Consider the following 12,463-nt stretch of genomic DNA (forward strand, 5'->3'; position numbering starts at 1 on the left):
CACTACAAAATGAAGAAATTTATTTTTGGCTTGAATTAAGAAATGAATCTAAAAAGACCTAGATATACATGTTAGAGTTTTCATGATGGTGTGCTTATTAGTCTTATTCACATGTTTTCTTTTGTAATTGATGTGATTGAAACTATTGTGGAAGATGATTTATATTAAGAATAAAGAGAAAAGGTAAATATCTTAATTAATTCACTCCAAACATTTGAATTCATGTTTAATTTTCATTTGATAAAAGGTGCTCTTGACATAAGTAACGAGTTATTACATGCATTACAATGAAAATATCAAGATATTGAGAATGCTATAAAGTTGGTTGAAGTTTCAAAACAAGGTTTACAGATCATGAAAGATGATGAATGAAAATCTTCAGTTGAAGAGCTTTCTACATTTTGTGCAAAAAATAATAGTAAAATCATTGATATGGATGATCTGTATCATCATCAGCAACAAAAACAAGCTCAAAACATGAAAAATTCAAATAATTATTGCATGAAGCCTTTTTATACTATTACAGATGAACTCCAATAACTTAATATTTGTTTCAATAGTTATGAGTTATTACTCTATATTGCATGCTTGAACCTAAATAAGAAAGGAGAAATATATTCAGCTTGCTCGGTTTTATCCAAATGATTTTTTCAGTAATTCAAATTACTACTTTGGATAACCAGCTTGAGACCATGGCTGTCAAAACGTGAATTGTATTGTGAATTGATTTTTTATTTTTCTGTATCGTGTATTGTATCATATTGTATATTGTAAGATACACAAATATCTAATAAAATTTATATAAGAAATTATAGATATACATATAAAAGATATATTCATTATAAATTCAAAATATATTTAATTAATGACTAATTTAATCATTACGTATGTAATAATATCTAACAAAGCTATCTAAATAAATCAAATTAACATGTATTTGTAACATACACATTCAAATTGATGAAATTCAAAAGTGATAATACATAACATATGAGCCAAAATAATAATTTGTTTTCATCATATTCATCATCTTGCTTAATCAACTCCATCTAAGTCAATGTCATCATCTTATATAAAATTATTTCTTCATTAACATTTTATTTATCCTCATTAGCATTTACTATATCATCTAATCTTTTTTTTATTTTAACAATTCTTTTTGGCATTTTAACTTCTTAGACTTATAACAATAATAACAAAAATAAAAGATAATTATATTGTCAATTAATGCCTTATTCATTATATAGAAAATATATTTGCTAATATGAAAGTTAAGTGTTAAGTGTGTAGTCCAAATTTTGTAGGTGAAAGAGAGAACAAAGGGAGAAAAATCATGGAAATATTATTTTATTGGGCTTGACTAAGTAGCCCAATAATTTTGTATTTTTAAAAAAAAGTCTAACAACCTGTTGGATTCAAATAAAAGCACAATTATATATATATATATATATATATTTTAAACCCATTTGCCTATTCATCATACAATATGTATGATTCTACAATACTATATGATTAATACACACATATGAATCATATGATTTATGAGCACTTTTGATACACCCTTATGATACAGAAGTTTTTGTATACAATACAATATGTATCACGTATCATACGATACTAATTATGCTTGAGACATGCATCTTTAACAAGTGATCCAATGATAAGTTTTCAACACTTAAAAAGGGATTGAGTAGCTTGCTGAAAAGATGATAGAAGTGAAAATGAATATTTTATATCCATTGATTTACTCATTAGAGACTTTGACATTGATCTTATCAATTGCAACAACTATCAAAAAGATGGTAAAATGAATGATGGTTTGTTCACATACATTGAGAAAGATATATTCAAAACTATTAGGACCAAAAAAAATATGAAGCATTTTAAAAATATAGAAAATCGTTGAGGGCAGCAAAGTAAATTAACCTAGGTATGAAAAATAAATTATAATTTATGTTTATATTATATTACATTTTGTTTGAGGACTCCATTATTTAATTGCTTATTTATTTTTGTTAATATAAACTAATATTTTCTAATAATTTTTCTTCACATCAATTAATGTTTTTAAGCCCTAAATCCAAATATGGTTTAGCTTGTAGGAAAGAGAATAATTTTAGATTTTAAAAAAAGAATTTAACAAATTAATATAACAAAATTTGTCCAAATCCACAAGATTAAGTATTTGGCATAGGGTTCCAATATTTTATTGTCCTCATTCCAACCACAAATGTTATATCCTTACAAATAAGATGGAATGGCATTTAACAAGGAAAATAGATACTCTAATAGAACAGAATTCAAGACAAATCACAAGAACACATGCTTGTCATTTCTACACGTAAGTACATCATTTTTGGTGTCTCTTCCATAACCGAGTCACCATGGCAAGTGATTTTGCTAACGATTCTTCTTGGCTCAAAGCCTTTGCAGCTACATCCTTAAGTTCTTTCATTTTGCTCCAGATCAATTTCCCTTCTTCTCCCCCAATTAGGCTTCTTGCGTAGTTTGCGATGTCTTTGTGTCACAAGGCCCTTATTATTCACTTTGACCCTCATTGCAACCTTCAAATCATTTGCTACCAATACAGTGTTCATCTTTTGCTCCACATAGAATGGCCATGCAATCATAGGCACACCCTGCACAATTCTCTCTGTAATTGAGTTCCACCTACAATGAGTCAAGAACCCTCTTGATTTGATAAGTCCAAGAGGACACCACTAACCCCACCCCTTTGGTCATTTCCAAGAATCCATTGGGAAGAAAACCAAAGGAATCCTCGAGCACTACAAAAAACTTGGTCTATAGTAGAATTCGTAAAACACCATTAGAAGTCCTAAAAACACCACCATAGGTCCCTTTAGGCTATAGTGGCGTTTATGAACGTCATTATTGTACCATGACTATAGACCTATAGTGACATTTTACAAAAACGCCACTATAGGTCCATACCCTCTAGTGGTATTTATAAAACATTGCTATAGGCTGAATATATATATATATATATATATTAAAAAAAGTATGCTATAGTAGTGTTTTAAAACGCCACTATAGGGTATGGACCTATAGTGGCGTTTTAAAATGCCACTATAGCCAATAAAAAAAATTGACCTATAGTAGTGTTTTAAACACCACTATAGGGTATAGACCTATGGTGGCGTTTTATAGCCAATAACAAAAATTTTAAATTTGACATATAGCAGCATTTCAAATGCCACTATAGAGTATAGACCTTTTTTTTTTTTTTTTTTTTTTTTTTTTTTTTTGAGAAGGAATAGAGTATAGACCTATAGTGGCATTTTAAAATGCCAATATAGTCATATAAAAGTTTTTAAAAAAAATTGACCTATAATGGCATTTTTAAAACGCTGCTATAGGCCTTTTAAAAAAAAAAAAAATAATATATATGTGTGTGTGTGCTTGTTTAATTTGGTGACAATACAATGAAAAGAACACAATGGAAATATTTCGTCAATCAGAAAAGAGGCACAACCTCTGAAGCATTAAACATTTTTTTTCTCTCCAAACACACCACATAAGGCATAAATATTACTTCAAATAGAGTATTCCTTCAAATGAATTTCAAATAAATAAATATGGAAACATACATACCCTATTTTTAAAATTAAAATAAAAATTTGAAAAACTATTTAGCCCCAACTATCATTTTAAAGAAAAAACAAAACAATTTTACACTCACAGAATCTGCTCTAACTGTGAAACATGCACCCCTACGACGTTGTGAAGTTAGAGATGAACCTGGATATGATACCACAAGGAAGGAACTGCGAGAAAATAAGCTTGAACTTGGTGCTGATAAAAAGCTTATACTACTTGTAGTACTGCAAAGAAGTTGATATAAGCACATCAAACATTTCCACAGTTTACTAAATCTGAAAATGTCAGTAACATTTTTTTGACATGTAAATAAAATTTTATTTGAAGAGAAGACTACATGCATGTACATGGAGAACAAATACCAAGTAAATTTTAAAGTATATATATAAACACTCAGATAAAAATATTAGAGAGCATGCCAATAATCAATTTCCATCACAATAAGCCAGCAATATCTAACACTAAACTCAAACAATAAATCTCCACAAAAATGAAAATCACACGTCAAATTCAAACAAGAGTCTCAAAGAGAGAGAGAGAGAGAGTAGAGATCAAAACCAATTTACAGTTATAAAACACACACTGGGATAATCACACATAGAAAACAAGTTGATCCTCATTCTAACATACAAGCAATTATCACTCAACAACTCAACTTCCGTTATTATCTCTTCATTGTTGCAGTCAAAACATTCCAAATTTATACAAGTCAAATATATGACTTAAAAATTAAACTTAATAATAAATAAATAAAAATGAGATACTTTTGGAGTCTACAAGGAGTCTTAATTGTGACTAGACTAGTCCTTTTAGAGTATAGAGACGTGGCTAGCACTTTTCCTTGAATCGTAACACTAAGTATTGCATAATTTTCCCCATCCAACCTCATGCATATCAAACAGAAATGATGATCCTTTCAAGAATGGAAAACTGATTATGGTTGGGTTGGTGGAGTGGAAAAGCTCCTCCCAAGGACTGCTTTCCAAAGCCTCTCTTCATGGAAGTAGATACATGAGAGTAGGTGTCCTAAAATTTATCGGGTCATGTTCATTCCCTCAAGAGAGTCAATTCATTAGGGAGATCTAAATGATCCGAAACCCAAACCTATAGAAACAATTAGGATCCTTTTAATTGGTACTCCTGCAAAGTAGATGGTGGATCTTGAATTGAACCACAATTCCTAGTAAACTACTCTTTGAAAGCCCTGCACCTACAAACAGATAGCTTGTTTGCTTAAAGGAAAGGCACCTACAAACAGATAGCTTGTCTGCTTAAAGGAAAGGTGGAAGGTCAAAATAATTTCTTTACAAGAATAAGTTTTGCACTAATTTATCAAATCACCAAGGTATGGTTCAGCTAAACTAATACAAGTATATGACCAAAACAAGACGATTCAATTACTGCACTCCTTTGTGCTAACTTTAATGGTGCATCTAGAACTCCTTCATTATACTTCGAAGACCTTTTTGTGAAGATTCTAAGAAGAATTTAAGACTAAAAGATTTTATGAAGAAGAATCTAAATTATGACAATTTTTATGTAAAATTAGGAGTGTGTTAATTTTCATCAGCACATCACAGACTCAAATTCTCTTCAAATTAGCTGCAAGTTGCTGCTTCACACTTTAGGGATGTTAGGAGTGACAACTTGTATTCGCACTTAGCTAGTAGCCTAGTATGTTTCTTCTATTTTGTAGCAGAACCTTAACATTGAAATCCTTTTTTTAATTCGTAAATTACACATGAACCTAGTTTCTCTTGAACCCATGATCTCATCCTCCACCTTGCACTTGCAAGGGGAGAGGGTGCCATTTAAGCTACTTTTGAAGAAATATAATAAGAAAGGGGTTTCTATACAATTATCTAGGAAGTATAATCGATTGATGATAACTTAGACATATAGACTAATACTCACCAATGTCGGGATGTTGTAATCTTGTTTGTGACATAAGACCTCAGCATGCACTGAGGGCAAATTCCCCATTGAGCAACCCACGTACTTCCACAAGGTGAAATTGCCATCAATATTGTTGGCTAAAAGAACTATTTATGAGTTTACGCTTGATGAACTCCTGCCAAGAGCAAAACATAGGAATCAGGATAGCAATTTATAATACATCACAGGAAACTATAGTGGTTAATGAGAGCCTCTAATTTGAGAAACAAAAAAAGATTCAATGGATTAACTCAAAAAAAGGACTAAAGGTTATATAATCCCCAGCATGATTATGTAGGCAACATAGCCCCCTTAAATGGCCCCATATAGAAATTTGAACATGCAAGGACCTGTGCAGCACGGTTTGCTCACTCAATAAGCATATCAATATATGGCACATATTCATGAGACTCACTACAACCAATTTCTTGACTTTTTTTTTTTAAATTTTAAAAACTGAAATTGCAAATGAACATGAGTAAAATATTGTTCCCAGTCAAAGAAAATAGAGCTTAAAGAGAGAACATGAACAAAAGAGCAAAAGATTTCATAAGTTTATTGACTTTATTCAAGCACATAAAATAATGATTTAGCAAAAGTCAAAACGTAATGAATGGTTGAACAATAATGTCCTAAAATTTCTTGTTGTACCATATTTTTTTATTAATTAAAAAAAAAATTGGGTATGTCAGAAAGCATCTTCAATACTTCTGCTGCCATCTGGTTTACATTGAAAGAGGGTAAGATCAGTAGGTAAGCTCCCTGGGTTGACATATTTACTCAAAATGAGAAATATTTGATGAATCATTAATCCACAACTAAACTTTCGGGATGCAATCTCTGGTTGCCTATGAAGTGGAGCACATCTATGATTTCATGATTTGGACAAGATTAGAAAGGCAGCAGATAGACATCACCTTTTATTTTATCACTAGTGTTTAACCCGCGCAATGCGCGGGATCATTTTATAATTTAGGCTCACCTTTACATCACTCACACCACAAAACTCCTTTGATAGGTTTGACCTTTGTGTCGCATATAAGACATGCAAAAATAATACCCCATCTGTTGTTAACATTAACAATCTTGGCTTTGCATGTCACTAATTAATTTGATCTAGCTGTGATAAAATTGTACATATGTTAAGATTATGCTATTCCTTTTTATTTATTTAACATATTAACAGCTTTCCTATTACTTTAACAACTTGACTTCAAAAAAGGAAAAAAGTAAGAGACCAAGCACAATAGTTTAATAGGTTTCTTGATATTTAGTTTTCCAAAAGTTGGAGATCTCCTGTAATGTTTTGCATTTTGATTTTCTCAACTCCAAATATTTGCCTTGTTCATGGTCTTCAGTTGTTATTTGTATAATATAAACGTAGAAGGTCAACAATCAAGCTCAGTACTTAAAATTAGGACTCAGATTCATTACTTGAAATTATAAGCTTTTTAATGTAGCACCTATAAAAATGCATACTCATAGCATTCTCAATTTTCATCAATCTTGTATTCCCAAAATAAGGCTGCATTGAACAATGCGGCCATCTAACAGAGACAAATGAATTACAATCTACAATTATAACTAAGTTCAAAATTAGAATCACATATATTACAAAACTTAAATTCATGTTGATATAAGAGTCTTAGGATGCTCAGATTACAAAACCATAGCCTAAATACAGAAAATTAAATCTCTCATAATCTGAAATAAAACAGAAAATTAAGTAAATAAGAAAAGGGTATGAAGAATAGAACTTGGTGCATAATTCTTAAGCATTTTTTATGCTTCCAAGTCTTCTATTTCAGCAACTATTTTTCTATTATGTAAGAAAGTTATCCATCCAGTCCTTTAGGACGTCCTTTTGGCATAATTTCCTTTGTGACTTTTGGAATGTCAAAGTTGATGTAGAGCTTTGTTGCCTATGTGAATGACAGTCGATAGTTACCTACAAATTTTTTTAATCAGTTAGGCATTAATATTTGTCATGTTTTCATTTAAAGTATATGAGAATAATATTTAATAATATTTAAAAGAAACACCCAGACAATCAAGTAGTCAAACTTAAGAGGTGAGAAAAACATAACTTTCATTTCACAAAAATGATATAACTGTCATGCTCATCACATATTGCAAAGATCAAAACCACCTCTATATTTCATGCCCAACTGACAAAACACAAAGTAGCAAGGCATAGATTAATTTAGTTTAAATATAACTTAAGAAACCAAAATGCTCTAAAACAGAAAATGTAGTGAGCTCAAGTATAAGTGAAATCTAGTTTTCGCTTATACTTTACCCAAGGATTTCTATGGGTAATAGTGATCTGTGCAATTATTCTCTTTAGATTCTATGACATATCTACTCCCTTTAATTTAATTTAACTTGGCATGATGTTTCTATGGATAACAGTGATCTATGCAACATCTAGCTGAGCTGGTTTTTGGTTTGCACAGCATGTGAAACCAAAAAATGACATCTCTTAACCATTAGAGCAGAGATTGCAAACTATTTTTCATGTTGCATCAAATGCTGTAGCCTTACTTCCTACTTTTAAAGTCCTACAATAGAAGGTAAGATCCAATTCATGTCTAGTGGAATTTCAAGTGCATTGTATCATGCGTGTGATGTGTAACTGGTGTGATCTATCTTTTACTACTCTACAGGTGCATGATCTGTGCAAAACATCTTGCTTAGCTCCACTATTCATAAGATTTTAGTTTCAAGTATAACACTTTTACTACTGCTTTGGTATCAGTTTATGGATTTTTGGTTTTCTTTCTTGGCTGTGGTGAGCACTTTTGTATACCTAACTATTCTTAGTGAAACTGCAAAGAGGGCAATCCATATAATTGCAGCCATTATTTCCGATTGCTCAAAAAAAAAAAAAGCATAGCAATTTTAAATTGCAGTAGAGAAAGATGAAAGAAATACTGCAAACGAAACCTAAGAAAACATTGAAAATATGGGTTGAATTGTAAAAAGCAATGCAGCAGTTCAGTGAAAATTTAAATTTGAAAAATGAAGGTTTGGACCACGACTAATCAAACTTTGATTCTGCATTTGTTAGTGGTTCATGTACAACCTAGATTTCAGATAGCTACAAAATCTATCAATAAGTGATCAATAAAATGGAACATAGTGGTTATAATGAAGTCCATACATATTAGAGTAGAACACTAAAGTCACAAAATAGAGTATATATTCTTGGACAATGAAAATGAAACTTAATGTTATCTTGATTAACGAATTGAAAAAAAAATAAAAAATAAAAATAAAAATAAAAACCATATAACTCCATATCCAATCATTTTGACAGGAAGCCAACTTATTTAGAACTAACACCTAAAAATTAAAGAATTAAGATACCTACTTCAGCATTACATGGTATTGACATGCATTGTGGAGGCATGAAACCTATAGTAAACAAAGATGACCCACCATCCAAAAATATATGATCATAGCTACAAAAAATAAATAAGTATCAAAACAATTCTCATTATAGTGGCTCAAAATTTCTTTTTTAGATAATGTATAGAATATTTAATTCATATGAATAGAAATTGTTGCAGACTTTAAGGAGTTGGGGGCTTTGGTAGAGATGAAGAAGTTTGTAACATTAAACATTAAAGTTCCAAAAAAAGAAAAAAGAAATATATATATATATATATATTAAAATGAGATTATTTCCTCATATATATAATAGAAAATGAACTATCTATCTAATTTATTACGCATATGCAGAATACCTTTTTTCTTTTCGACTTAAAATTTATACTAAGGCAACCAATATTTGTTCACTTAAGGTATATAGCACTGAGCAAATAGACTTGTGAAGTCTATATTCCACTTTAAAAGTTATTATGTGATCGTTTAGATCCCACAGGGAGAAAAAAAAATTATATCTTTTAGATGCAAACCCTTGGCTTAAGCCTTCAGATATCTCTGAAATTATCCTTCTTGCAAGTTCAAGCATAGCTAAAACACCAACATAGAAAACATAAAGAGTCATAAATTTCATGGGTCAAATAATTTAGTTAAGAATTACAACACAACCATTGATTTAAGGAAAAGAAATTTTGAAATATGGATCTATAATATTGCACACAAAAAAATAAAATAAAGTTTTTTTAGTCCTTAAGTACCAAAGTTTTGATGCTAAGTGCTTTTCAGCCACTGCAAACGAAGAAAAGAAGAAGTTCAATATGGTTTACCCAAGGAAGAAGAAAAAAAGAAGCCTAAAACTGGGAAGACAATTCCAAAAGATAGTTTAAGCAGTCTACATAATTCATTCATAGTATAAATCTCAGTCACAACTCTAATGTGAGTCCGATTGACAACTATAATCAAACACATTCAAGGCAACTCATCAAATAACAAAACACCCAAATCTACTTTTTAATTAGCACACATTGTTGCTTTCAACAGTATAAAGATAAATTTTAATGAAGAGCCATGCTAAAAACAAATCATGAACTTATGCAAATTATTCTATTAAAAAAATGCAAATTAGAACATTTCAAAATTGTGGTGCTTAGTGGCTTCTCTTCAAACTTGTTTTTGCCAAAAATCTTCAGTTGGGCTTCAACACTTTTTGATTAAAATCCACTTCGTTCTTCAAAATTTTCGTCTAATGCAAATGTGCCCCTATCAACCAAAGTATTTCAAAGATTTTAAGAATTAAAAACAAAACTTTACAGGTAACGATTTTGGCAATCTGACTATGTGTGAAGACTTTGATTTTTCTTTCTCTACTTTAAAATCTCAAATCTCTACGTCGTTATTCTAAAAGCCAGAATTTTTTCCTGTTTGATATTGAAACAGTTTTTTACAGCAACTGAGGTTTTTCCTTTCAACAGAAACTGCCATAGAATGGTTGCAGACAAAAAAAAAAAAGTTAAGAAGAAAGAAAAGAAAAAACAAATAGAATTTAGAGAATTAGAAGAAAGAAAGAAGAGAACAATAGCATTAACAAAAAAAAGGAATATACAAATCTTAAAAATAAGAATTAGAACTGATTTTATTTCCTTAAAACTTTTAGTCTCTCTCATTCCGATGTGCACCTTAAGAACTGTTTCTATTTGTGATTGTGGTTCCGGTGGTCTAAGTCTGGCGAGAGTAAAGCAATCCAACCAAAAAATTCAAACCTAAATCATATTCAATCCCCAGATTTGAATAAATAAATAACTTTACTGGTTATGGGTATATGGCAAAAAAACCTAAAATAAATATCAATGCAACATTCAACTCTATACTTATTTAATCCCGTTAAGATTAGAAACAGAAGTACCCAAACTAAAATCAATATTTTTAGTGATATCTGTAATCTAAAAATACAAAACAAAAGCAAATATCTAAAATTGAGAAAACAAACATTTTGATAGAGAATCCAAAAACCCATAACAAAAACAAATCAAATCTAAACTTTATACCCAAACCTACAAAATTGAGAAAAAAAAATGTACCATTGTCGATGTCGGTTCCAGCAATCTGGTGGTCTAAATTTGGAAAGGGAACGGACGGTGGTGCGGAAACTGAACTTTGCCTCTTTCTCTGTTTCTTTCTCCATGTCCCAGGCCTCATCGCCTCTCTTTCTCTATTTCTATCTCTGTGTGCATAGTATTTTAACCGGTTAATTTTTGAAATTGAATGATTTAATTCCAAAACAGACGAATTGAAAAAATTCTATTACCGAAAAAAATTAAAAAAAGAATAGTCACATATTAGAACCTGATTTCCTTAGCCCTAATTTTTGAATCCAAATCTAGAACCAAATTGAAAAAATTGAATGCATATAACAGATCTAATTTACCTATAAATAAATCAGAAAAAGAATAGAACCCATCAGAGGCGTTGTTTGTGGGCAGAGAGCCATTTTGTCAGAAATAGAGAGGCAATCTCTTCTTTCTCCGTGTACCAGGATCGCCTCTCTCTTTTTCTGTTTGCTTCACTGTGTCTTCATCGCTTCTCTCTTTTTCTGTTTCTTTCTCCGTGTCTTCATAGCCTCTCTCTCGATTTCATCGCCTCTCTCTCAATACCTCTGGGACGAACGTTTGATCACATGATTCTTCACTGGATTGCAACTTTTTTTTTTCTCCTTCCCTTTCTCTATATCGTAGTATCGCTTTTTTTTTTTTTTTTTGTTCAGAGAGAGAAAATATTAAGCAGTCTGATGAAAAGAAATCTGTAGGGTTTTCTTAATTGCAACGCCTTTTTTTTTTTTTTAACTGGGTTTTTTTCTAACAGGTTTTTTAATTGCAAGCGTGGCAGAGTTTTGAAAGGCCAAACGTTGTAACGTGCAACTGTTTTACTAAAAAGCGATATACGTGACAGCATTTTAAGGAGTCTTTTTTCCTAATTGTCAATGCCTCCTTAAATGTAGGAATCCACTTTTTCTCAGCTTTTGCTTTTATATATATTATAGATTATAGATTATAGATTATAGATTACGAAGTTTAATATAAGTCTTCTTAATAATCAGACTAGCAGCATATGTAAATAGCAATACACTGATTTTTCTTTTTCAGCTCATCCAGATTCAAAAGCTAAGAACCATGGGCCACAATTGTAATCTAACTTCTGAAAGCCAACATATTTGGCAAGTTTATGGTATCATAGGGTACGTTATATATTGTCTACAAAACTTGGAAACAGTCCAATCTGAGTTGAGCTGCAACTCCAAATGGCAAATATTAAAGAGAACTAAATAATTAATCTTAGTTCCCCAACTTCAAGCCCCAGGAGGGGTGGCCTAGCGGTAAGGATCCCGCGTGCATGCACAATGATCCCTTGTTCGAACCCTGGCGAGTATTAGGGATGTGAGGTGGGAGCACTCACGCGTTGCACCTTACTGCTAGCTCTCTTAAGGTGTTAGGGTGAGGTCTGTGTCACCCTAGTCACAGTAGCTATG

General features: G+C 31.1%; 1 long non-coding RNA gene across 1 annotated transcript; it reads right to left on the reverse strand.

Annotated features, from left to right (window-relative positions):
• Positions 1 to 7,138: 7,138 nt before the first annotated feature.
• LOC126713343 (uncharacterized) lies at positions 7,139 to 11,759 on the reverse strand. Its single transcript, XR_007651323.1, has 3 exons — positions 11,366 to 11,759; positions 11,019 to 11,161; positions 7,139 to 7,501 (listed from the first exon to the last, which is right to left on the reverse strand). It is a non-coding gene; the product is annotated as an uncharacterized LOC126713343 (long non-coding RNA).
• Positions 11,760 to 12,463: the final 704 nt, after the last annotated feature.

The sequence above is a fragment of the Quercus robur genome, chromosome 2 (assembly GCF_932294415.1).
Source record: "Quercus robur chromosome 2, dhQueRobu3.1, whole genome shotgun sequence".
NCBI lineage: Eukaryota > Viridiplantae > Streptophyta > Magnoliopsida > Fagales > Fagaceae > Quercus > Quercus robur.